Consider the following 26860-nt stretch of genomic DNA (forward strand, 5'->3'; position numbering starts at 1 on the left):
GTGAATTGTCAAAATTTAAACCAATAGATATGTAACATATTTTTCTGTAGATGGTAAAATAGAAAACTTCAAAGTGCAAATATATAAGTTTTGATGAAGTATATGTGAATTGTATAAGCCGACCGTGCAAGGGCTGTATAGCCAGTCAAGGTCGTTAAAAACTTCCATTTGTTTGTTGTTGTGAATTGTCCATAATTTCGTACATACTATAGATACCATGACTTGTTAATAGACAAATATCTAAATACAGTACTAAACTAAAACGTTATATTATGCATCAGTGCAAACAGTATTAATGTTGAATCCAAAGTATGAAATGTAATTATAAACATCATTCCATGTAAATTTAAGAGCAGTTGATACTGAAAATAAGTTAACTACACTTATACAATACTGTAAATTATGTGTTCCAGCCTTTTCATATCAGTAAGGATTCTACTTCGTCAAAATTATCTCCCCATTACGCCAGTTCATTTTCACAATCGTAAAAATGGAAGCCATTGTAGCGATGACGCGCTACCAATTTTGCTCTTGGAAATCGATAAATTTATCCACATTGCACCTATACGATCCTTATATGTCAGTTATATTTTAAAAGACAAATGTATCAACTAGCTAATGAGCATCAGTTAATGATCTTGTCTGCATTGATTCAACTTAAAACTATTGTCTGATCGGTTGTCAGGTGGAATTTTCGAAAAATCATAAACATTTAAAAAAAATCTGATTAAATATTTCGTGGAAGGGCAGACTAGAATTTTTAAGTGGTTGAAGGCTATAAACCCTAGTTATCACACACAAAAAATTAGAATTTTTCGAAGATATGCATTTTCATCACCCAACTTGTAAAACTGTTGTCAAGTACTTTCAGTAAAAAAAATAGCTATTCGAACACACCTTCCCTGTTTTTGTGACTCATTAGATAGGTATTTCACTTGACCCATATATTTCATCTTTTAGTACTGTTATTTGTTTGTGTTATAAAGTCAACCTGTAGCTTTAATATATAAAAATGATAAAATCTGAAGCGAGACGATGTATGAAATATTCTTACTTTGAACGATATCAAGACAAAATACTCAACTCAAACACGCCCTAACATAAAAAGGTGCACTCGATTTTCTCTTTTCGATACAATTGTTACTTTTTTCAGATTTTTTTTCTTCAGTCACATAATGGAAGGGAAGACACGAAAATTACTGAACTAATAGATTGATATGTTTTCCGTCCGTGGTAATTTTTTCAAAAAAATCAGAGGTTATGGATTTTTGTCATCCAACTTGAAAGATACCCATGACGTCGACTTGATATCTAATTGTTCTGCTTAACTATGTACTAGATAAATTGAAAACTTATGCAAATGGTGTTTTTGAAATAAAACACCTCGTAATTGAGAAGAAAATTGCAGTTTTGTTTGTTTCTATTAACTTTTAAAAAAATTGTCACTATAGTAAACAATACAGTAAACATTTATCGCCTTCTCTAATAGAGAGCTTCGATTCTTTTGTTCTATTTCAACCTGGTTTCCGACTGATATATCGGTACACTAATGATTTTTCTTATACATGTGTCAGAGCACTCTTTTGACAAGCTGTAACCATAAAAAAAAAGTACACATGTAGCATTCAATTGACTCAGATCCAATTTGGATTTTCAAATAAAACATGCTATAGCGAAATTACTTTTAACATATTTTACTTTTTAATGTCGAGCACGTTCGTTAATTTAGATCTGTCCGTACGTCCATCCATCCATCCGTCCGTTTGTTTCTGTCCGGACATATACGTCTATTTATCGCCTTAAGATTTTGACCTAAAAAGCTTTTTATTTATAATAGAGATGTATATGTCTACAGGGTTTTGATTTTTTTTTATTAAACTTTCTTTAAATGTCCGGTATATTGACACATTAACTTTTTGGTACAAGCTATATATATGAAGAGTCGGTTACAGAGACGGATTTAGGAGGAGGGGAGGGGGACCGGCTCCCCTTTTGAGAAATAAAATGGTTGCTTATATATAGGAAATCACTGAAGCTTGACAAAATCATGCCCTCTCTTAGGCAGCCAGTTGGCCTTCACTTATGAACATTTCTGGATCCACCACTTGGTTATCCTACAGTTTTAGAGATACAGCTTTAATACATTTATTGTACACCTAATTGAAGCATGCATTGCCACCGGATTTTTGTTATTCTTCAAATATTCTAAAAATGTCAGGCTTTTGGACTTAGTCAATATTTCTTGGTACTTAAAAAAAAAACAATTAGGGTAGTTGTTGAATAATCACCAAAAACGGTAGTTGAACTTGTTTTCCCTCTCACATGCTATATATATATATTACTGAAGACACAAATTGCACTACTAGTACTACAGTTAAATGTCCCTAATGCAATAAATAAGATTTTTTTAGTAATTTTAAATATTTATTCAATACCGGAAAGGTTGAACTTGGTGACTTCTACAGCCGACATCATTGAGTGTGAAGTCAAAGGTAATATCTTTAGTTTGTTTGTTAGTAAGATGAACCATAAAGTCATTGTTAGGTCAGGTTAACTACCCTCCTTTAAGAATATACTACTTCAGCAGATTGCCAATCTTTCTATCTGATGGACTATGCTACTTCGAAAAGAGGGTAGTAAACCTGACAAAATAATGACTTCACGGTTCAGCTAACAAGCAAGCTTACCAAAGACTATACCTTTGGCTACACACTCAATGAAATCGGCTGCAAATCTTGAAAATTGAAACCTTTTGGTTAGACATTCAGACATTCAGAATAAAAATAATAAATAGATCAACTTAAAAAGGATAAATTCGGGTTGAAAACGAGTGCACCCGCACCATCGGGGGTCGAACTCACAACTTCAGTGTTGACTAGCTAGGGATTACAGAAGTAACTTCTTAGACCACTCGGCCACCAAGACCCTTTAATGGTCTTTAATGAAGTGTGTCTACGTTTCTTATCAAATTCAAATGTTTTTAGGTATAAAATACTACTTACCAATAACTGTTTCATTAAAAAAACCAAAACATTTTGGATAAGATAAGGAGATGTGGTATGATTGCACATGATTCTTTACACTGACGATCAATGTGCTAATTTCAGGATATATATCGTAGAAATAATATATTTGTAGAGAAGCTTGAAGATGTTCATGCCTCTTTCGTCTACATATCTTCATGAGTTTTTATCGTCTTGAAGCCTGACCTCATCGAACATTTTGAACTTTGTTTTTAAGCATTTCCTTCTTTAAAATATTGTGTTAAGTGTTAAAAAGTTCACAGTGTACGATTATTGAAATGACAAACAATGGCATTGTATAGGCTATGCATATTTGCTCTACATACTGTATTATATAAATCTGATACTGAATCTTCAATAGTAATCCAGTTTTTCAATGTACCGGTAATCATCATGTAAATGTGAAATGCTATATTCATAACTTTCACAATTATTTATGAATAATAATTGTCACTTCTTGTATAACTTGAAGTTTTTATGGCCCATTTATATACATTATGTTTTCCGGTCTGTTCGTCCGTATGTTCGTTCGTCCGCCGTCCGCCCGTCCGTCCGTTCGTCCATCTGTCGCGCTTCATGTTAAAGTTTTTGGTCGAGGTAATTTTTTGATGAAGTTGAAGTCCAATCAACTTGAAACTTACTTCACATGTTCCGTGTGATATGATATTTCTAATTTTAATGCCAAATTAGAGATGCTGCCCCATTTTCATGGTATACTATACTGGGGACACATTCTTATATAATTTCTATTTATGCTTTTTTTTTATTAAACAGACCAATTCCTTGATAGCTATCTTTTATCTAATACTAAAATTGAGAATAAGTTGGGGAAAGAGACAACAACCCGACCAAAGAGCAAACAACAACTGAAGGCCACCAATGGGTCTTCAATGCCGCGAGAAACTTCAACACCCTGAAGCATCTTTCAGCTGGTCCCTAATCAAATATGTATGCTAGTTCAGTAATATTTGGCGTCATACTAAACTCCGATTTATACACAAGAAACTAAAATGAAAAATCATAAAACACTAACAAAGGTCAGAGGCTCCTGACTTAAATGCTGCGGGGTTAAACAATATTTTTTGAGATCTCAACCCTGTTTTTTGTAACAGCATATAATTTAATATTTACTTCATCAAGATATAAATATGATACCAAAAAACCTACTTCGGTATACAAAAAAAAATACACCATTATTTAATCGTTGCTAAGCACTGTTTTGGTTGCTAATCTTTTTATCAGCATGCTATACAATTGATTTACTTTCATTTCTTACTTCTAGTTATTCTTGCATGTTTAACATTTCTATAAACCTGGTTGTACTCTTATTTGTACAATTAAAAATCAAAACTGTTTTTCTGTAGTTCAATTTGATTTCTATCTTTTTCGGCTGTTGCTAAGCAACTTTTAGTTTTTTGGTTGCTATGGTCAATTTCATTTTCTTGAGAAAAAAAATGATGACCAAGACATCATATATACGAAAGAAAAATCATTTACGGTAGCTAAATCTTTAAATATTGCTATATCTATACCTCATTTGGCCAAAATTACAAATTTTTGAACCGTTGCTAGGCAAAATTTTTGTTGCTAGGTTGTTGCTAAGCATTTTTTTAAACTGAAATTGAAGTGACTTTTCCTTTGCAAACTCAAGTTATTGTTAAACAAACAATACTATTTTGAATTATGCTTATTTGTAATAAGAAAGCAATGCATATGTGATAATTTGGCTATTTATTAAAACCGTTGCTAGGCAACCTTTCTTTCACCGAACATAAAAAAAACACAGTTTTTAAGAGTTTTTATCCTAAGACTATCAATGATATATATATAAACTTATTTGGGAAGGGGGCCAAAAACGCCTCTTATCATACCTTGTCCTTTTTTGAACATAATCCTCGTCGTGTAATAACAAATTATTAAATATCCATAACCCTGGGCCTCTCTCAATTTCAGTAAAATCTATATTTAGATTAACAAAAGAGTGGTCACTGAATGTATTATGTTTATAATACACGTTTTTGACGAATTGTGAATATGCTTTCGGAATGAAAATGTGGTCAATTCTACTTTGTATTAGGACATTTTGAACGATACGACGCCAAGAGAAGGTTCGTGCATTTTGATTTCTGGCTCGCCATACATCATACAAGTTAGACGTGTCGCAAATGTTTGTGAGTTTTTTGTATGCTTTATCTTGTGTGTGTACTGTTTTACCACAACGATCAAGATTTGACAGAGATGTATTCATATCACCTAGTAAAATAATATTTTCCGAATTCGGCATTTTAGAAGTATGTCTCTCAAAAAAAGTAATTTTTTCTTGCATTATGTTTGGAACATAGCAATTAATTATATCAATAGTTTTATCATCCTGTTTAAAGGAAATATCGATACATCTACCGTCAAAACTTTGAACTTCCGACACTTGATTTTGTACTCTTTTGCTTATTAAAAAAGCAACACCTTGTCTCAGGTTTACACCATTACAAAAATATATTTTTCCTTCCCAAAATTTTTCAATATTTGGAATAATACCATCATCCCAAAAGGTTTCTTGTATACCAACAATATCAAAATAATTTTCTGTACAATATTTTGTAAAATTCTGAAACTTTGTTACATCTCTGAGACCATTAGCATTTATGCTAACAATATTTACCATCAACAAGAAAAATATACAATAAAGGTGTGTACCTATGAACTTGAACTTGGTTGTTTAGGGGGGAGTTTAGACTTAGGATTAGACTTCATCTTCTTAATATCCTCAGGGGTGAGGTTGGGGCTAGTAACTAAACGACGCCTTCTTTTTTTCCCCATATTACGAGCCAGTTCCTCATCAGTTATTTCCATTTCATTCTCACTGGCAATCGAAGACTCTGCATTTTTGTCAACATCAGAATCAACCACAACATTTGACTCATGAGAAACTGACTCGTTCACTTTTTTTGACCCCCCTTTTTTATGCAAAATATTTATTTCATTGTCAATTAAATTGTCTTTTGAAAGTTCATGTACTGTCATAACTTCAGTTTGTTCATCATCATCACCGGAATCAGTTTTAGGATTTTCATCTAGGATAAGTTCATCTTGTGCATTATTTTCATCTAGGTTTAGTACATCTTGGGCAGTATTTACATCGGAATTTTCTTTAACATCTGTTACTTCATCACGGTCATCTAAATTTAGCGTATCATCAACATCATCACGATCATCATTGTTAACCTCTTCGTCTTCTTCCATTTGTTCATCATTAGTTACGTTATCATTTTCGACATTAGAGTCTTCAGCATTCACGTCATCTTGGGGTTCTGTATCAGGACGATCATGATCCCATACAAATTCACAGGTACAGTTAGCTGGATACCGGTGACACTTATCACAGCGTGGTTTCGGACAATTGCGTGCCAAATGACCACTCTCTTTGCAACGATAACACATATTATCAGGACAGTTAATATAAACATGGCCGGATTCGAAACATTTCGAACAGACCCTTTTCTGGTTATCATGTAATACTCGTATGTATTCGTGCGAATTTACACCTGTCGAAAATTTCATACTGTACGGTAGACTTTGACGAAATTCAGGGAATCTTACTACCACGTACCTTGTACCATCTGCAATGGACGTGCCAGGATGCATTCGGCGTTTAATAGGTGATATAAGTTCTGCACCGAAATCCTCTAGTTTTTTCGTAATTTCATCATCCGTCACGTAATATGACACATTTAGGAAGCTCACCATTTTTTGCTTTGAAAATACAGCGTTCGGCTGGAATTTCACATTGTTAACTTTGAACCCAGTATCACACAACAAATCAACAGCTTCTAATTCTTTAAGAGTTATTTCGTAAACATTTCCGCTTTTAGGTACGTAAGCCTCTACTACACCTTCACCAATTTCTGCTTCTACACTATTTATTACAGACAAGGCCGAAACATTTTTATTGTCCCCAACATCAACAAGGACAGTCTGTTCCTTCACAGTTCTATTCGCCCCCCTTTCACCAGGCATGGTGAAGGGAGGTTTCAAAAACGCTTTAAAATGTCAAATATATGGAAAATAAATCTCGATTATCAAAGGAAATGTCACTAAGAGTAATCACTTACACCTTAAGCCATGGATGGCTCGTCCAAAGACGAAAACAATTTCGATTGAAATTCAGCTATGAATAATACGTCCTTCTCGCTGAATGTCCAAACCGGAAGTCCCCGCGCTAACCAATTGCGCCACAGAGACTGGCATGTCAAGCTTTAGAATTTTTAGGTAGTGATGTTTTTACCTGGACATTTGTCAAATGCATGTATACCGTATACAACATATTAAAGGATGCATTATATTGACCAATTGATTATAACGGTCTAATCGACATTATCTGAAACATTTAGTGATGATGTCACCACATGTAATGCATTCGATCTTTAAAAATTCGACTTTAAAATCTAGCTGGGTTTCTTTTACCAGAAATCAAGTACCAGAATATATTCATAAAAATTTCGTTCACTAGATCGAAAATGTGCATAAACCCTTAACAGAACATATATCCATGACATAGTCCTCCACTACAATTACTACATAATTACACATTTATAAGTCTTTTTGATGATAACCTTAGGTCTATCAGTGACAAGATGAGAATAAAACTCTATTTTCTTCTTGCAAAAATTATGCTACGTCCCTGGGTGGGCTCGAACCACCAACCTTTCGGTTAACAGCCGAACGCGCTTTTTTCTTGATAAAATTTTATTCAGATAATACATATAAAAAGAATAATCAGGCTATACTCCTGAAAATTCACATTATCACAATATAAGCTTGTAAGATTACAACTTCAATCATATGTAATATATTCACAATTAACATCACATGATAATTATCACACTAGAAATCAATTTGAATTTGATTGTCTCTAATAATTAATACTGGATTATTTTCATTATAATACTTTTCAAATAATTGTAGCGCATTGTTGCGTTTATAATGTTCATAAGCATAGTTCACATTTTTAACAAGAGTAGACTTAAAGTATTGTTCTATGTCTATAATCTTATTTTCTAACATTGCAATATTTCGTCTTTTTACAATACAAAATCTTCTTATTGCTAATATAACCACCAACCTTTCGGTTAACAGCCGAACGCGCTAACCAATTGCGCCACAGAGACTGGCATGTCAAGCTTTAGAATTTTTAGGTAGTGATGTTTTTACCTGGACATTTGTCATATGCATGTATACCGTATACAACATATTCAAGGATGCATTATATTGACCAATTGATTATAACGGTCTAATCGACATTATCTGAAACATATAGTGATGATGTCACCACATGTAATGCATTCGATCTTTAAAAATTCGACTTTAAAATCTAGCTGGGTTTCTTTTACCAGAAATCAAGTACCAGAACATGTTCATAAAAATTTCGTTCACTAGATCGAAAATGTGCATTAACCCATAACAGAACATATATCCATGACATAGTCCTCCACTACAATTACTACATAATTACAGTTTTATAAGTCTTTTTGATGATAACCTTAGGTCTATCAGTGACAAGATGAGAATAAAACTCTATTTTCTTCTTGCAAAAATTATGCTACGTCCCTGGGTGGGCTCGAACCACCAACCTTTCGGTTAACAGCCGAACGCGCTAACCAATTGCGCCACAGAGACTGGCATGTCAAGCTTTAGAATTTTTAGGTAGTGATGTTTTTACCTGGACATTTGTCATATGCATGTATACCGTATACAACATATTCAAGGATGCATTATATTGACCAATTGATTATAACGGTCTAATCGACATTATCTGAAACATATAGTGATGATGTCACCACATGTAATGCATTCGATCTTTAAAAATTCGACTTTAAAATCTAGCTGGGTTTCTTTTACCAGAAATCAAGTACCAGAACATGTTCATAAAAATTTCGTTCACTAGATCGAAAATGTGCATAAACCCATAACAGAACATTTTGATGATAACCTTAGGTCTATCAGTGACAAGATGAGAATAAAACTCTATTTTCTTCTTGCAAAAATTATGCTACGTCCCTGGGTGGGCTCGAACCACCAACCTTTCGGTTAACAGCCGAACGCGCTAACCAATTGCGCCACAGAGACTGGCATGTCAAGCTTTAGAATTTTTAGGTAGTGATGTTTTTACCTGGACATTTGTCATATGCATGTATACCGTATACAACATATTAAAGGATGCATTATATTGACCAATTGATTATAACGGTCTAATCGACATTATCTGAAACATATAGTGATGATGTCACCACATGTAATGCATTCGATCTTTAAAAATTCGACTTTAAAATCTAGCTGGGTTTCTTTTACCAGAAATCAAGTACCAGAATATATTCATAAAAATTTCGTTCACTAGATCGAAAATGTGCATAAACCCTTAACAGAACATATATCCATGACATAGTCCTCCACTACAATTACTACATAATTACACATTTATAAGTCTTTTTGATGATAACCTTAGGTCTATCAGTGACAAGATGAGAATAAAACTCTATTTTCTTCTTGCAAAAATTATGCTACGTCCCTGGGTGGGCTCGAACCACCAACCTTTCGGTTAACAGCCGAACGCGCTAACCAATTGCGCCACAGAGACTGGCATGTCAAGCTTTAGAATTTTTAGGTAGTGATGTTTTGACCTGGACATTTGTCATATGCATGTATACCGTATACAACATATTCAAGGATGCATTATATTGACCAATTGATTATAACGGTCTAATCGACATTATCTGAAACATATAGTGATGATGTCACCACATGTAATGCATTCGATCTTTAAAAATTCGACTTTAAAATCTAGCTGGGTTTCTTTTACCAGAAATCAAGTACCAGAACATGTTCATAAAAATTTCGTTCACTAGATCGAAAATGTGCATAAACCCATAACAGAACATATATCCATGACATAGTCCTCCACTACAATTACTACATAATTACACATTTATAAGTCTTTTTGATGATAACCTTAGGTCTATCAGTGACAAGATGAGAATAAAACTCTATTTTCTTCTTGCAAAAATTATGCTACGTCCCTGGGTGGGCTCGAACCACCAACCTTTCGGTTAACAGCCGAACGCGCTAACCAATTGCGCCACAGAGACTGGCATGTCAAGCTTTAGAATTTTTAGGTAGTGATGTTTTGACCTGGACATTTGTCATATGCATGTATACCGTATACAACATATTCAAGGATGCATTATATTGACCAATTGATTATAACGGTCTAATCGACATTATCTGAAACATATAGTGATGATGTCACCACATGTAATGCATTCGATCTTTAAAAATTCGACTTTAAAATCTAGCTGGGTTTCTTTTACCAGAAATCAAGTACCAGAACATGTTCATAAAAATTTCGTTCACTAGATCGAAAATGTGCATAAACCCATAACAGAACATTTTGATGATAACCTTAGGTCTATCAGTGACAAGATGAGAATAAAACTCTATTTTCTTCTTGCAAAAATTATGCTACGTCCCTGGGTGGGCTCGAACCACCAACCTTTCGGTTAACAGCCGAACGCGCTAACCAATTGCGCCACAGAGACTGGCATGTCAAGCTTTAGAATTTTTAGGTAGTGATGTTTTTACCTGGACATTTGTCATATGCATGTATACCGTATACAACATATTAAAGGATGCATTATATTGACCAATTGATTATAACGGTCTAATCGACATTATCTGAAACATATAGTGATGATGTCACCACATGTAATGCATTCGATCTTTAAAAATTCGACTTTAAAATCTAGCTGGGTTTCTTTTACCAGAAATCAAGTACCAGAATATATTCATAAAAATTTCGTTCACTAGATCGAAAATGTGCATAAACCCTTAACAGAACATATATCCATGACATAGTCCTCCACTACAATTACTACATAATTACACATTTATAAGTCTTTTTGATGATAACCTTAGGTCTATCAGTGACAAGATGAGAATAAAACTCTATTTTCTTCTTGCAAAAATTATGCTACGTCCCTGGGTGGGCTCGAACCACCAACCTTTCGGTTAACAGCCGAACGCGCTTTTTTCTTGATAAAATTTTATTCAGATAATACATATAAAAAGAATAATCAGGCTATACTCCTGAAAATTCACATTATCACAATATAAGCTTGTAAGATTACAACTTCAATCATATGTAATATATTCACAATTAACATCACATGATAATTATCACACTAGAAATCAATTTGAATTTGATTGTCTCTAATAATTAATACTGGATTATTTTCATTATAATACTTTTCAAATAATTGTAGCGCATTGTTGCGTTTATAATGTTCATAAGCATAGTTCACATTTTTAACAAGAGTAGACTTAAAGTATTGTTCTATGTCTATAATCTTATTTTCTAACATTGCAATATTTCGTCTTTTTACAATAAAAAATCTTCTTATTGCTAATATAACCACCAACCTTTCGGTTAACAGCCGAACGCGCTAACCAATTGCGCCACAGAGACTGGCATGTCAAGCTTTAGAATTTTTAGGTAGTGATGTTTTTACCTGGACATTTGTCATATGCATGTATACCGTATACAACATATTAAAGGATGCATTATATTGACCAATTGATTATAACGGTCTAATCGACATTATCTGAAACATATAGTGATGATGTCACCACATGTAATGCATTCGATCTTTAAAAATTCGACTTTAAAATCTAGCTGGGTTTCTTTTACCAGAAATCAAGTACCAGAACATGTTCATAAAAATTTCGTTCACTAGATCGAAAATGTGCATAAACCCATAACAGAACATATATCCATGACATAGTCCTCCACTACAATTACTACATAATTACACATTTATAAGTCTTTTTGATGATAACCTTAGGTCTATCAGTGACAAGATGAGAATAAAACTCTATTTTCTTCTTGCAAAAATTATGCTACGTCCCTGGGTGGGCTCGAACCACCAACCTTTCGGTTAACAGCCGAACGCGCTAACCAATTGCGCCACAGAGACTGGCATGTCAAGCTTTAGAATTTTTAGGTAGTGATGTTTTTACCTGGACATTTGTCATATGCATGTATACCGTATACAACATATTCAAGGATGCATTATATTGACCAATTGATTATAACGGTCTAATCGACATTATCTGAAACATATAGTGATGATGTCACCACATGTAATGCATTCGATCTTTAAAAATTCGACTTTAAAATCTAGCTGGGTTTCTTTTACCAGAAATCAAGTACCAGAACATGTTCATAAAAATTTCGTTCACTAGATCGAAAATGTGCATAAACCCATAACAGAACATATATCCATGACATAGTCCTCCACTACAATTACTACATAATTACACATTTATAAGTCTTTTTGATGATAACCTTAGGTCTATCAGTGACAAGATGAGAATAAAACTCTATTTTCTTCTTGCAAAAATTATGCTACGTCCCTGGGTGGGCTCGTACCACCAACCTTTCGGTTAACAGCCGAACGCGCTAACCAATTGCGCCACAGAGACTGGCATGTCAAGCTTTAGAATTTTTAGGTAGTGATGTTTTGACCTGGACATTTGTCATATGCATGTATTCCGTATACAACATATTCAAGGATGCATTATATTGACCAATTGATTATAACGGTCTAATCGACATTATCTGAAACATATAGTGATGATGTCACCACATGTAATGCATTCGATCTTTAAAAATTCGACTTTAAAATCTAGCTGGGTTTCTTTTACTAGAAATCAAGTACCAGAACATGTTCATAAAAATTTCGTTCACTAGATCGAAAATGTGCATAAACCCATAACAGAACATATATCCATGACATAGTCCTCCACTACAATTACTACATAATTACACATTTATAAGTCTTTTTGATGATAACCTTAGGTCTATCAGTGACAAGATGAGAATAAAACTCTATTTTCTTCTTGCAAAAATTATGCTACGTCCCTGGGTGGGCTCGAACCACCAACCTTTCGGTTAACAGCCGAACGCGCTTTTTTCTTGATAAAATTTTATTCAGATAATACATATAAAAAGAATAATCAGGCTATAGTCCTGAAAATTCACATTATCACAATATAAGCTTGTAAGATTACAACTTCAATCATATGTAATATATTCACAATTAACATCACATGATAATTATCACACTAGAAATCAATTTGAATTTGATTGTCTCTAATAATTAATACTGGATTATTTTCATTATAATACTTTTCAAATAATTGTAGCGCATTGTTGCGTTTATAATGTTCATAAGCATAGTTCACATTTTTAACAAGAGTAGACTTAAAGTATTGTTCTATGTCTATAATCTTATTTTCTAACATTGCAATATTTCGTCTTTTTACAATACAAAATCTTCTTATTGCTAATATAACCACCAACCTTTCGGTTAACAGCCGAACGCGCTAACCAATTGCGCCACAGAGACTGGCATGTCAAGCTTTAGAATTTTTAGGTAGTGATGTTTTTACCTGGACATTTGTCATATGCATGTATACCGTATACAACATATTCAAGGATGCATTATATTGACCAATTGATTATAACGGTCTAATCGACATTATCTGAAACATATAGTGATGATGTCACCACATGTAATGCATTCGATCTTTAAAAATTCGACTTTAAAATCTAGCTGGGTTTCTTTTACCAGAAATCAAGTACCAGAACATGTTCATAAAAATTTCGTTCACTAGATCGAAAATGTGCATAAACCCATAACAGAACATATATCCATGACATAGTCCTCCACTACAATTACAACATAATTACACATTTATAAGTCTTTTTGATGATAACCTTAGGTCTATCAGTGACAAGATGAGAATAAAACTCTATTTTCTTCTTGCAAAAATTATGCTACGTCCCTGGGTGGGCTCGAACCACCAACCTTTCGGTTAACAGCCGAACGCGCTTTTTTCTTGATAAAATTTTATTCATAATACATATAAAAAGAATAATCAGGCTATACTCCTGAAAATTCACATTATCACAATATAAGCTTGTAAGATTACAACTTCAATCATATGTAATATATTCACAATTAACATCACATGATAATTATCACACTAGAAATCAATTTGAATTTGATTGTCTCTAATAATTAATACTGGATTATTTTCATTATAATACTTTTCAAATAATTGTAGCGCATTGTTGCGTTTATAATGTTCATAAGCATAGTTCACATTTTTAACAAGAGTAGACTTAAAGTATTGTTCTATGTCTATAATCTTATTTTCTAACATTGCAATATTTCGTCTTTTTACAATACAAAATCTTCTTATTGCTAATATAACCACCAACCTTTCGGTTAACAGCCGAACGCGCTAACCAATTGCGCCACAGAGACTGGCATGTCAAGCTTTAGAATTTTTAGGTAGTGATGTTTTTACCTGGACATTTGTCATATGCATGTATACCGTATACAACATATTCAAGGATGCATTATATTGACCAATTGATTATAACGGTCTAATCGACATTATCTGAAACATATAGTGATGATGTCACCACATGTAATGCATTCGATCTTTAAAAATTCGACTTTAAAATCTAGCTGGGTTTCTTTTACCAGAAATCAAGTACCAGAACATGTTCATAAAAATTTCGTTCACTAGATCGAAAATGTGCATAAACCCATAACAGAACATATATCCATGACATAGTCCTCCACTACAATTACTACATAATTACACATTTATAAGTCTTTTTGATGATAACCTTAGGTCTATCAGTGACAAGATGAGAATAAAACTCTATTTTCTTCTTGCAAAAATTATGCTACGTCCCTGGGTGGGCTCGAACCACCAACCTTTCGGTTAACAGCCGAACGCGCTAACCAATTGCGCCACAGAGACTGGCATGTCAAGCTTTAGAATTTTTAGGTAGTGATGTTTTTACCTGGACATTTGTCATATGCATGTATACCGTATACAACATATTAAAGGATGCATTATATTGACCAATTGATTATAACGGTCTAATCGACATTATCTGAAACATATAGTGATGATGTCACCACATGTAATGCATTCGATCTTTAAAAATTCGACTTTAAAATCTAGCTGGGTTTCTTTTACCAGAAATCAAGTACCAGAACATGTTCATAAAAATTTCGTTCACTAGATCGAAAATGTGCATAAACCCTTAACAGAACATATATCCATGACATAGTCCTCCACTACAATTACTACATAATTACACATTTATAAGTCTTTTTGATGATAACCTTAGGTCTATCAGTGACAAGATGAGAATAAAACTCTATTTTCTTCTTGCAAAAATTATGCTACGTCCCTGGGTGGGCTCGAACCACCAACCTTTCGGTTAACAGCCGAACGCGCTAACCAATTGCGCCACAGAGACTGGCATGTCAAGCTTTAGAATTTTTAGGTAGTGATGTTTTTACCTGGACATTTGTCATATGCATGTATACCGTATACAACATATTAAAGGATGCATTATATTGACCAATTGATTATAACGGTCTAATCGACATTATCTGAAACATATAGTGATGATGTCACCACATGTAATGCATTCGATCTTTAAAAATTCGACTTTAAAATCTAGCTGGGTTTCTTTTACCAGAAATCAAGTACCAGAACATGTTCATAAAAATTTCGTTCACTAGATCGAAAATGTGCATAAACCCTTAACAGAACATATATCCATGACATAGTCCTCCACTACAATTACTACATAATTACACATTTATAAGTCTTTTTGATGATAACCTTAGGTCTATCAGTGACAAGATGAGAATAAAACTCTATTTTCTTCTTGCAAAAATTATGCTACGTCCCTGGGTGGGCTCGAACCACCAACCTTTCGGTTAACAGCCGAACGCGCTAACCAATTGCGCCACAGAGACTGGCATGTCAAGCTTTAGAATTTTTAGGTAGTGATGTTTTTACCTGGACATTTGTCATATGCATGTATACCGTATACAACATATTAAAGGATGCATTATATTGACCTGCATGTATACCGTATACAACATATTAAAGGATGCATTATATTGACCAATTGATTATAACGGTCTAATCGACATTATCTGAAACATATAGTGATGATGTCACCACATGTAATGCATTCGATCTTTAAAAATTGGACTTTAAAATCTAGCTGGGTTTCTTTTACCAGAAATCAAGTACCAGAACATGTTCATAAAAATTTCGTTCACTAGATCGAAAATGTGCATAAACCCTTAACAGAACATATATCCATGACGTAGTCCTCCACTACAATTACTACATAATTACACATTTATAAGTCTTTTTGATGATAACCTTAGGTCTATCAGTGACAAGATGAGAATAAAACTCTATTTTCTTCTTGCAAAAATTATGCTACGTCCCTGGGTGGGCTCGAACCACCAACCTTTCGGTTAACAGCCGAACGCGCTAACCAATTGCGCCACAGAGACTGGCATGTCAAGCTTTAGAATTTTTAGGTAGTGATGTTTTTACCTGGACATTTGTCATATGCATGTATACCGTATACAACATATTAAAGGATGCATTATATTGACCTGCATGTATACCGTATACAACATATTAAAGGATGCATTATATTGACCAATTGATTATAACGGTCTAATCGACATTATCTGAAACATATAGTGATGATGTCACCACATGTAATGCATTCGATCTTTAAAAATTGGACTTTAAAATCTAGCTGGGTTTCTTTTACCAGAAATCAAGTACCAGAACATGTTCATAAAAATTTCGTTCACTAGATCGAAAATGTGCATAAACCCTTAACAGAACATATATCCATGACATAGTCCTCCACTACAATTACTACATAATTACACATTTATAAGTCTTTTTGATGATAACCTTAGGTCTATCAGTGACAAGATGAGAATAAAACTCTATTTTCTTCTTGCAAAAATTATGCTACGTCCCTGGGTGGGCTCGAACCACCAACCTTTCGGTTAACAGCCGAACGCGCTAACCAATTGCGCCACAGAGACTGGCATGTCAAGCTTTAGAATTTTTAGGTAGTGATGTTTTTACCTGGACATTTGTCATATGCATGTATACCGTATACAACATATTAAAGGATGCATTATATTGACCTGCATGTATACCGTATACAACATATTAAAGGATGCATTATATTGACCAATTGATTATAACGGTCTAATCGACATTATCTGAAACATATAGTGATGATGTCACCACATGTAATGCATTCGATCTTTAAAAATTGGACTTTAAAATCTAGCTGGGTTTCTTTTACCAGAAATCAAGTACCAGAACATGTTCATAAAAATTTCGTTCACTAGATCGAAAATGTGCATAAACCCTTAACAGAACATATATCCATGACATAGTCCTCCACTACAATTACTACATAATTACACATTTATAAGTCTTTTTGATGATAACCTTAGGTCTATCAGTGACAAGATGAGAATAAAACTCTATTTTCTTCTTGCAAAAATTATGCTACGTCCCTGGGTGGGCTCGAACCACCAACCTTTCGGTTAACAGCCGAACGCGCTAACCAATTGCGCCACAGAGACTGGCATGTCAAGCTTTAGAATTTTTAGGTAGTGATGTTTTTACCTGGACATTTGTCATATGCATGTATACCGTATACAACATATTAAAGGATGCATTATATTGACCTGCATGTATACCGTATACAACATATTAAAGGATGCATTATATTGACCAATTGATTATAACGGTCTAATCGACATTATCTGAAACATATAGTGATGATGTCACCACATGTAATGCATTCGATCTTTAAAAATTGGACTTTAAAATCTAGCTGGGTTTCTTTTACCAGAAATCAAGTACCAGAACATGTTCATAAAAATTTCGTTCACTAGATCGAAAATGTGCATAAACCCTTAACAGAACATATATCCATGACGTAGTCCTCCACTACAATTACTACATAATTACACATTTATAAGTCTTTTTGATGATAACCTTAGGTCTATCAGTGACAAGATGAGAATAAAACTCTATTTTCTTCTTGCAAAAATTATGCTACGTCCCTGGGTGGGCTCGAACCACCAACCTTTCGGTTAACAGCCGAACGCGCTAACCAATTGCGCCACAGAGACTGGCATGTCAAGCTTTAGAATTTTTAGGTAGTGATGTTTTTACCTGGACATTTGTCATATGCATGTATACCGTATACAACATATTAAAGGATGCATTATATTGACCTGCATGTATACCGTATACAACATATTAAAGGATGCATTATATTGACCAATTGATTATAACGGTCTAATCGACATTATCTGAAACATATAGTGATGATGTCACCACATGTAATGCATTCGATCTTTAAAAATTGGACTTTAAAATCTAGCTGGGTTTCTTTTACCAGAAATCAAGTACCAGAACATGTTCATAAAAATTTCGTTCACTAGATCGAAAATGTGCATAAACCCTTAACAGAACATATATCCATGACATAGTCCTCCACTACAATTACTACATAATTACACATTTATAAGTCTTTTTGATGATAACCTTAGGTCTATCAGTGACAAGATGAGAATAAAACTCTATTTTCTTCTTGCAAAAATTATGCTACGTCCCTGGGTGGGCTCGAACCACCAACCTTTCGGTTAACAGCCGAACGCGCTAACCAATTGCGCCACAGAGACTGGCATGTCAAGCTTTAGAATTTTTAGGTAGTGATGTTTTTACCTGGACATTTGTCATATGCATGTATACCGTATACAACATATTAAAGGATGCATTATATTGACCTGCATGTATACCGTATACAACATATTAAAGGATGCATTATATTGACCAATTGATTATAACGGTCTAATCGACATTATCTGAAACATATAGTGATGATGTCACCACATGTAATGCATTCGATCTTTAAAAATTGGACTTTAAAATCTAGCTGGGTTTCTTTTACCAGAAATCAAGTACCAGAACATGTTCATAAAAATTTCGTTCACTAGATCGAAAATGTGCATAAACCCTTAACAGAACATATATCCATGACATAGTCCTCCACTACAATTACTACATAATTACACATTTATAAGTCTTTTTGATGATAACCTTAGGTCTATCAGTGACAAGATGAGAATAAAACTCTATTTTCTTCTTGCAAAAATTATGCTACGTCCCTGGGTGGGCTCGAACCACCAACCTTTCGGTTAACAGCCGAACGCGCTAACCAATTGCGCCACAGAGACTGGCATGTCAAGCTTTAGAATTTTTAGGTAGTGATGTTTTTACCTGGACATTTGTCATATGCATGTATACCGTATACAACATATTCAAGGATGCATTATATTGACCAATTGATTATAACGGTCTAATCGACATTATCTGAAACATATAGTGATGATGTCACCACATGTAATGCATTCGATCTTTAAAAATTCGACTTTAAAATCTAGCTGGGTTTCTTTTACCAGAAATCAAGTACCAGAACATGTTCATAAAAATTTCGTTCACTAGATCGAAAATGTGCATAAACCCATAACAGAACATATATCCATGACATAGTCCTCCACTACAATTACTACATAATTACACATTTATAAGTCTTTTTGATGATAACCTTAGGTCTATCAGTGACAAGATGAGAATAAAACTCTATTTTCTTCTTGCAAAAATTATGCTACGTCCCTGGGTGGGCTCGAACCACCAACCTTTCGGTTAACAGCCGAACGCGCTAACCAATTGCGCCACAGAGACTGGCATGTCAAGCTTTAGAATTTTTAGGTAGTGATGTTTTGACCTGGACATTTGTCATATGCATGTATTCCGTATACAACATATTCAAGGATGCATTATATTGACCAATTGATTATAACGGTCTAATCGACATTATCTGAAACATATAGTGATGATGTCACCACATGTAATGCATTCGATCTTTAAAAATTCGACTTTAAAATCTAGCTGGGTTTCTTTTACTAGAAATCAAGTACCAGAACATGTTCATAAAAATTTCGTTCACTAGATCGAAAATGTGCATAAACCCATAACAGAACATATATCCATGACATAGTCCTCCACTACAATTACTACATAATTACACATTTATAAGTCTTTTTGATGATAACCTTAGGTCTATCAGTGACAAGATGAGAATAAAACTCTATTTTCTTCTTGCAAAAATTATGCTACGTCCCTGGGTGGGCTCGAACCACCAACCTTTCGGTTAACAGCCGAACGCGCTTTTTTCTTGATAAAATTTTATTCAGATAATACATATAAAAAGAATAATCAGGCTATAGTCCTGAAAATTCACATTATCACAATATAAGCTTGTAAGATTACAACTTCAATCATATGTAATATATTCACAATTAACATCACATGATAATTATCACACTAGAAATCAATTTGAATTTGATTGTCTCTAATAATTAATACTGGATTATTTTCATTATAATACTTTTCAAATAATTGTAGCGCATTGTTGCGTTTATAATGTTCATAAGCATAGTTCACATTTTTAACAAGAGTAGACTTAAAGTATTGTTCTATGTCTATAATCTTATTTTCTAACATTGCAATATTTCGTCTTTTTACAATACAAAATCTTCTTATTGCTAATATAACCACCAACCTTTCGGTTAACAGCCGAACGCGCTAACCAATTGCGCCACAGAGACTGGCATGTCAAGCTTTAGAATTTTTAGGTAGTGATGTTTTTACCTGGACATTTGTCATATGCATGTATACCGTATACAACATATTCAAGGATGCATTATATTGACCAATTGATTATAACGGTCTAATCGACATTATCTGAAACATATAGTGATGATGTCACCACATGTAATGCATTCGATCTTTAAAAATTCGACTTTAAAATCTAGCTGGGTTTCTTTTACCAGAAATCAAGTACCAGAACATGTTCATAAAAATTTCGTTCACTAGATCGAAAATGTGCATAAACCCATAACAGAACATATATCCATGACATAGTCCTCCACTACAATTACTACATAATTACACATTTATAAGTCTTTTTGATGATAACCTTAGGTCTATCAGTGACAAGATGAGAATAAAACTCTATTTTCTTCTTGCAAAAATTATGCTACGTCCCTGGGTGGGCTCGAACCACCAACCTTTCGGTTAACAGCCGAACGCGCTTTTTTCTTGATAAAATTTTATTCATAATACATATAAAAAGAATAATCAGGCTATACTCCTGAAAATTCACATTATCACAATATAAGCTTGTAAGATTACAACTTCAATCATATGTAATATATTCACAATTAACATCACATGATAATTATCACACTAGAAATCAATTTGAATTTGATTGTCTCTAATAATTAATACTGGATTATTTTCATTATAATACTTTTCAAATAATTGTAGCGCATTGTTGCGTTTATAATGTTCATAAGCATAGTTCACATTTTTAACAAGAGTAGACTTAAAGTATTGTTCTATGTCTATAATCTTATTTTCTAACATTGCAATATTTCGTCTTTTTACAATACAAAATCTTCTTATTGCTAATATAACCACCAACCTTTCGGTTAACAGCCGAACGCGCTAACCAATTGCGCCACAGAGACTGGCATGTCAAGCTTTAGAATTTTTAGGTAGTGATGTTTTTACCTGGACATTTGTCATATGCATGTATACCGTATACAACATATTCAAGGATGCATTATATTGACCAATTGATTATAACGGTCTAATCGACATTATCTGAAACATATAGTGATGATGTCACCACATGTAATGCATTCGATCTTTAAAAATTCGACTTTAAAATCTAGCTGGGTTTCTTTTACCAGAAATCAAGTACCAGAACATGTTCATAAAAATTTCGTTCACTAGATCGAAAATGTGCATAAACCCATAACAGAACATATATCCATGACATAGTCCTCCACTACAATTACTACATAATTACACATTTATAAGTCTTTTTGATGATAACCTTAGGTCTATCAGTGACAAGATGAGAATAAAACTCTATTTTCTTCTTGCAAAAATTATGCTACGTCCCTGGGTGGGCTCGAACCACCAACCTTTCGGTTAACAGCCGAACGCGCTAACCAATTGCGCCACAGAGACTGGCATGTCAAGCTTTAGAATTTTTAGGTAGTGATGTTTTTACCTGGACATTTGTCATATGCATGTATACCGTATACAACATATTAAAGGATGCATTATATTGACCAATTGATTATAACGGTCTAATCGACATTATCTGAAACATATAGTGATGATGTCACCACATGTAATGCATTCGATCTTTAAAAATTCGACTTTAAAATCTAGCTGGGTTTCTTTTACCAGAAATCAAGTACCAGAACATGTTCATAAAAATTTCGTTCACTAGATCGAAAATGTGCATAAACCCTTAACAGAACATATATCCATGACATAGTCCTCCACTACAATTACTACATAATTACACATTTATAAGTCTTTTTGATGATAACCTTAGGTCTATCAGTGACAAGATGAGAATAAAACTCTATTTTCTTCTTGCAAAAATTATGCTACGTCCCTGGGTGGGCTCGAACCACCAACCTTTCGGTTAACAGCCGAACGCGCTAACCAATTGCGCCACAGAGACTGGCATGTCAAGCTTTAGAATTTTTAGGTAGTGATGTTTTTACCTGGACATTTGTCATATGCATGTATACCGTATACAACATATTAAAGGATGCATTATATTGACCAATTGATTATAACGGTCTAATCGACATTATCTGAAACATATAGTGATGATGTCACCACATGTAATGCATTCGATCTTTAAAAATTCGACTTTAAAATCTAGCTGGGTTTCTTTTACCAGAAATCAAGTACCAGAACATGTTCATAAAAATTTCGTTCACTAGATCGAAAATGTGCATAAACCCTTAACAGAACATATATCCATGACATAGTCCTCCACTACAATTACTACATAATTACACATTTATAAGTCTTTTTGATGATAACCTTAGGTCTATCAGTGACAAGATGAGAATAAAACTCTATTTTCTTCTTGCAAAAATTATGCTACGTCCCTGGGTGGGCTCGAACCACCAACCTTTCGGTTAACAGCCGAACGCGCTAACCAATTGCGCCACAGAGACTGGCATGTCAAGCTTTAGAATTTTTAGGTAGTGATGTTTTTACCTGGACATTTGTCATATGCATGTATACCGTATACAACATATTAAAGGATGCATTATATTGACCTGCATGTATACCGTATACAACATATTAAAGGATGCATTATATTGACCAATTGATTATAACGGTCTAATCGACATTATCTGAAACATATAGTGATGATGTCACCACATGTAATGCATTCGATCTTTAAAAATTGGACTTTAAAATCTAGCTGGGTTTCTTTTACCAGAAATCAGGTACCAGAACATGTTCATAAAAATTTCGTTCACTAGATCGAAAATGTGCATAAACCCTTAACAGAACATATATCCATGACGTAGTCCTCCACTACAATTACTACATAATTACACATTTATAAGTCTTTTTGATGATAACCTTAGGTCTATCAGTGACAAGATGAGAATAAAACTCTATTTTCTTCTTGCAAAAATTATGCTACGTCCCTGGGTGGGCTCGAACCACCAACCTTTCGGTTAACAGCCGAACGCGCTAACCAATTGCGCCACAGAGACTGGCATGTCAAGCTTTAGAATTTTTAGGTAGTGATGTTTTTACCTGGACATTTGTCATATGCATGTATACCGTATACAACATATTAAAGGATGCATTATATTGACCTGCATGTATACCGTATACAACATATTAAAGGATGCATTATATTGACCAATTGATTATAACGGTCTAATCGACATTATCTGAAACATATAGTGATGATGTCACCACATGTAATGCATTCGATCTTTAAAAATTGGACTTTAAAATCTAGCTGGGTTTCTTTTACCAGAAATCAAGTACCAGAACATGTTCATAAAAATTTCGTTCACTAGATCGAAAATGTGCATAAACCCTTAACAGAACATATATCCATGACATAGTCCTCCACTACAATTACTACATAATTACACATTTATAAGTCTTTTTGATGATAACCTTAGGTCTATCAGTGACAAGATGAGAATAAAACTCTATTTTCTTCTTGCAAAAATTATGCTACGTCCCTGGGTGGGCTCGAACCACCAACCTTTCGGTTAACAGCCGAACGCGCTAACCAATTGCGCCACAGAGACTGGCATGTCAAGCTTTAGAATTTTTAGGTAGTGATGTTTTTACCTGGACATTTGTCATATGCATGTATACCGTATACAACATATTAAAGGATGCATTATATTGACCTGCATGTATACCGTATACAACATATTAAAGGATGCATTATATTGACCAATTGATTATAACGGTCTAATCGACATTATCTGAAACATATAGTGATGATGTCACCACATGTAATGCATTCGATCTTTAAAAATTGGACTTTAAAATCTAGCTGGGTTTCTTTTACCAGAAATCAAGTACCAGAACATGTTCATAAAAATTTCGTTCACTAGATCGAAAATGTGCATAAACCCTTAACAGAACATATATCCATGACATAGTCCTCCACTACAATTACTACATAATTACACATTTATAAGTCTTTTTGATGATAACCTTAGGTCTATCAGTGACAAGATGAGAATAAAACTCTATTTTCTTCTTGCAAAAATTATGCTACGTCCCTGGGTGGGCTCGAACCACCAACCTTTCGGTTAACAGCCGAACGCGCTAACCAATTGCGCCACAGAGACTGGCATGTCAAGCTTTAGAATTTTTAGGTAGTGATGTTTTTACCTGGACATTTGTCATATGCATGTATACCGTATACAACATATTAAAGGATGCATTATATTGACCAATTGATTATAACGGTCTAATCGACATTATCTGAAACATATAGTGATGATGTCACCACATGTAATGCATTCGATCTTTAAAAATTCGACTTTAAAATCTAGCTGGGTTTCTTTTACCAGAAATCAAGTACCAGAACATGTTCATAAAAATTTCGTTCACTAGATCGAAAATGTGCATAAACCCTTAACAGAACATATATCCATGACATAGTCCTCCACTACAATTACTACATAATTACACATTTATAAGTCTTTTTGATGATAACCTTAGGTCTATCAGTGACAAGATGAGAATAAAACTCTATTTTCTTCTTGCAAAAAATATGCTACGTCCCTGGGTGGGCTCGAACCACCAACCTTTCGGTTAACAGCCGAACGCGCTAACCAATTGCGCCACAGAGACTGGCATGTCAAGCTTTAGAATTTTTAGGTAGTGATGTTTTTACCTGGACATTTGTCATATGCATGTATACCGTATACAACATATTAAAGGATGCATTATATTGACCAATTGATTATAACGGTCTAATCGACATTATCTGAAACATATAGTGATGATGTCACCACATGTAATGCATTCGATCTTTAAAAATTGGACTTTAAAATCTAGCTGGGTTTCTTTTACCAGAAATCAAGTACCAGAACATGTTCATAAAAATTTCGTTCACTAGATCGAAAATGTGCATAAACCCTTAACAGAACATATATCCATGACATAGTCCTCCACTACAATTACTACATAATTACACATTTATAAGTCTTTTTGATGATAACCTTAGGTCTATCAGTGACAAGATGAGAATAAAACTCTATTTTCTTCTTGCAAAAAATATGCTACGTCCCTGGGTGGGCTCGAACCACCAACCTTTCGGTTAACAGCCGAACGCGCTAACCAATTGCGCCACAGAGACTGGCATGTCAAGCTTTAGAATTTTTAGGTAGTGATGTTTTTACCTGGACATTTGTCATATGCATGTATACCGTATACAACATATTAAAGGATGCATTATATTGACCAATTGATTATAACGGTCTAATCGACATTATCTGAAACATATAGTGATGATGTCACCACATGTAATGCATTCGATCTTTAAAAATTCGACTTTAAAATCTAGCTGGGTTTCTTTTACCAGAAATCAAGTACCAGAACATGTTCATAAAAATTTCGTTCACTAGATCGAAAATGTGCATAAACCCTTAACAGAACATATATCCATGACATAGTCCTCCACTACAATTACTACATAATTACACATTTATAAGTCTTTTTGATGATAACCTTAGGTCTATCAGTGACAAGATGAGAATAAAACTCTATTTTCTTCTTGCAAAAATTATGCTACGTCCCTGGGTGGGCTCGAACCACCAACCTTTCGGTTAACAGCCGAACGCGCTAACCAATTGCGCCACAGAGACTGGCATGTCAAGCTTTAGAATTTTTAGGTAGTGATGTTTTTACCTGGACATTTGTCATATGCATGTATACCGTATACAACATATTAAAGGATGCATTATATTGACCAATTGATTATAACGGTCTAATCGACATTATCTGAAACATATAGTGATGATGTCACCACATGTAATGCATTCGATCTTTAAAAATTCGACTTTAAAATCTAGCTGGGTTTCTTTTACCAGAAATCAAGTACCAGAACATGTTCATAAAAATTTCGTTCACTAGATCGAAAATGTGCATAAACCCTTAACAGAACATATATCCATGACATAGTCCTCCACTACAATTACTACATAATTACACATTTATAAGTCTTTTTGATGATAACCTTAGGTCTATCAGTGACAAGATGAGAATAAAACTCTATTTTCTTCTTGCAAAAATTATGCTACGTCCCTGGGTGGGCTCGAACCACCAACCTTTCGGTTAACAGCCGAACGCGCTAACCAATTGCGCCACAGAGACTGGCATGTCAAGCTTCAGAATTT

At 34.0% G+C, this 26860-nt stretch overlaps 27 non-coding genes across 27 annotated transcripts; all 27 read right to left on the bottom strand.

The window, feature by feature from the left end:
• Positions 1 to 8622: 8622 nt before the first annotated feature.
• Positions 8623 to 8696, bottom strand: Trnan-guu (transfer RNA asparagine (anticodon GUU)). The gene has a single exon. It is a non-coding gene; the product is annotated as a tRNA-Asn (tRNA).
• Positions 8697 to 9072: 376 nt separating this feature from the next.
• Trnan-guu (transfer RNA asparagine (anticodon GUU)) lies at positions 9073 to 9146 on the bottom strand. Its single transcript has one exon. It is a non-coding gene; the product is annotated as a tRNA-Asn (tRNA).
• Positions 9147 to 9580: 434 nt separating this feature from the next.
• Trnan-guu (transfer RNA asparagine (anticodon GUU)) lies at positions 9581 to 9654 on the bottom strand. The gene has a single exon. It is a non-coding gene; the product is annotated as a tRNA-Asn (tRNA).
• A 434-nt stretch (positions 9655 to 10088) lies between these two features.
• On the bottom strand, positions 10089 to 10162 carry Trnan-guu (transfer RNA asparagine (anticodon GUU)). Its single transcript has one exon. It is a non-coding gene; the product is annotated as a tRNA-Asn (tRNA).
• A 376-nt stretch (positions 10163 to 10538) lies between these two features.
• Positions 10539 to 10612, bottom strand: Trnan-guu (transfer RNA asparagine (anticodon GUU)). Its single transcript has one exon. It is a non-coding gene; the product is annotated as a tRNA-Asn (tRNA).
• Positions 10613 to 11972: 1360 nt separating this feature from the next.
• Trnan-guu (transfer RNA asparagine (anticodon GUU)) lies at positions 11973 to 12046 on the bottom strand. The gene has a single exon. It is a non-coding gene; the product is annotated as a tRNA-Asn (tRNA).
• Positions 12047 to 12480: 434 nt separating this feature from the next.
• On the bottom strand, positions 12481 to 12554 carry Trnan-guu (transfer RNA asparagine (anticodon GUU)). Its single transcript has one exon. It is a non-coding gene; the product is annotated as a tRNA-Asn (tRNA).
• A 2284-nt stretch (positions 12555 to 14838) lies between these two features.
• Positions 14839 to 14912, bottom strand: Trnan-guu (transfer RNA asparagine (anticodon GUU)). The gene has a single exon. It is a non-coding gene; the product is annotated as a tRNA-Asn (tRNA).
• Positions 14913 to 15346: 434 nt separating this feature from the next.
• Positions 15347 to 15420, bottom strand: Trnan-guu (transfer RNA asparagine (anticodon GUU)). Its single transcript has one exon. It is a non-coding gene; the product is annotated as a tRNA-Asn (tRNA).
• Positions 15421 to 15854: 434 nt separating this feature from the next.
• Positions 15855 to 15928, bottom strand: Trnan-guu (transfer RNA asparagine (anticodon GUU)). The gene has a single exon. It is a non-coding gene; the product is annotated as a tRNA-Asn (tRNA).
• Positions 15929 to 16409: 481 nt separating this feature from the next.
• Trnan-guu (transfer RNA asparagine (anticodon GUU)) lies at positions 16410 to 16483 on the bottom strand. Its single transcript has one exon. It is a non-coding gene; the product is annotated as a tRNA-Asn (tRNA).
• A 481-nt stretch (positions 16484 to 16964) lies between these two features.
• Positions 16965 to 17038, bottom strand: Trnan-guu (transfer RNA asparagine (anticodon GUU)). Its single transcript has one exon. It is a non-coding gene; the product is annotated as a tRNA-Asn (tRNA).
• Positions 17039 to 17519: 481 nt separating this feature from the next.
• On the bottom strand, positions 17520 to 17593 carry Trnan-guu (transfer RNA asparagine (anticodon GUU)). Its single transcript has one exon. It is a non-coding gene; the product is annotated as a tRNA-Asn (tRNA).
• A 481-nt stretch (positions 17594 to 18074) lies between these two features.
• Positions 18075 to 18148, bottom strand: Trnan-guu (transfer RNA asparagine (anticodon GUU)). Its single transcript has one exon. It is a non-coding gene; the product is annotated as a tRNA-Asn (tRNA).
• A 481-nt stretch (positions 18149 to 18629) lies between these two features.
• Positions 18630 to 18703, bottom strand: Trnan-guu (transfer RNA asparagine (anticodon GUU)). The gene has a single exon. It is a non-coding gene; the product is annotated as a tRNA-Asn (tRNA).
• Positions 18704 to 19184: 481 nt separating this feature from the next.
• Positions 19185 to 19258, bottom strand: Trnan-guu (transfer RNA asparagine (anticodon GUU)). The gene has a single exon. It is a non-coding gene; the product is annotated as a tRNA-Asn (tRNA).
• A 434-nt stretch (positions 19259 to 19692) lies between these two features.
• Positions 19693 to 19766, bottom strand: Trnan-guu (transfer RNA asparagine (anticodon GUU)). Its single transcript has one exon. It is a non-coding gene; the product is annotated as a tRNA-Asn (tRNA).
• A 2284-nt stretch (positions 19767 to 22050) lies between these two features.
• Trnan-guu (transfer RNA asparagine (anticodon GUU)) lies at positions 22051 to 22124 on the bottom strand. The gene has a single exon. It is a non-coding gene; the product is annotated as a tRNA-Asn (tRNA).
• Positions 22125 to 22558: 434 nt separating this feature from the next.
• Positions 22559 to 22632, bottom strand: Trnan-guu (transfer RNA asparagine (anticodon GUU)). Its single transcript has one exon. It is a non-coding gene; the product is annotated as a tRNA-Asn (tRNA).
• Positions 22633 to 23066: 434 nt separating this feature from the next.
• On the bottom strand, positions 23067 to 23140 carry Trnan-guu (transfer RNA asparagine (anticodon GUU)). The gene has a single exon. It is a non-coding gene; the product is annotated as a tRNA-Asn (tRNA).
• Positions 23141 to 23621: 481 nt separating this feature from the next.
• Positions 23622 to 23695, bottom strand: Trnan-guu (transfer RNA asparagine (anticodon GUU)). The gene has a single exon. It is a non-coding gene; the product is annotated as a tRNA-Asn (tRNA).
• A 481-nt stretch (positions 23696 to 24176) lies between these two features.
• Positions 24177 to 24250, bottom strand: Trnan-guu (transfer RNA asparagine (anticodon GUU)). Its single transcript has one exon. It is a non-coding gene; the product is annotated as a tRNA-Asn (tRNA).
• Positions 24251 to 24731: 481 nt separating this feature from the next.
• Trnan-guu (transfer RNA asparagine (anticodon GUU)) lies at positions 24732 to 24805 on the bottom strand. The gene has a single exon. It is a non-coding gene; the product is annotated as a tRNA-Asn (tRNA).
• Positions 24806 to 25239: 434 nt separating this feature from the next.
• On the bottom strand, positions 25240 to 25313 carry Trnan-guu (transfer RNA asparagine (anticodon GUU)). Its single transcript has one exon. It is a non-coding gene; the product is annotated as a tRNA-Asn (tRNA).
• A 434-nt stretch (positions 25314 to 25747) lies between these two features.
• Trnan-guu (transfer RNA asparagine (anticodon GUU)) lies at positions 25748 to 25821 on the bottom strand. The gene has a single exon. It is a non-coding gene; the product is annotated as a tRNA-Asn (tRNA).
• A 434-nt stretch (positions 25822 to 26255) lies between these two features.
• Trnan-guu (transfer RNA asparagine (anticodon GUU)) lies at positions 26256 to 26329 on the bottom strand. The gene has a single exon. It is a non-coding gene; the product is annotated as a tRNA-Asn (tRNA).
• Positions 26330 to 26763: 434 nt separating this feature from the next.
• Positions 26764 to 26837, bottom strand: Trnan-guu (transfer RNA asparagine (anticodon GUU)). Its single transcript has one exon. It is a non-coding gene; the product is annotated as a tRNA-Asn (tRNA).
• Positions 26838 to 26860: the final 23 nt, after the last annotated feature.

This window comes from Mytilus trossulus, chromosome 1, assembly GCF_036588685.1.
Source record: "Mytilus trossulus isolate FHL-02 chromosome 1, PNRI_Mtr1.1.1.hap1, whole genome shotgun sequence".
Lineage (NCBI taxonomy): Eukaryota > Metazoa > Mollusca > Bivalvia > Mytilida > Mytilidae > Mytilus > Mytilus trossulus.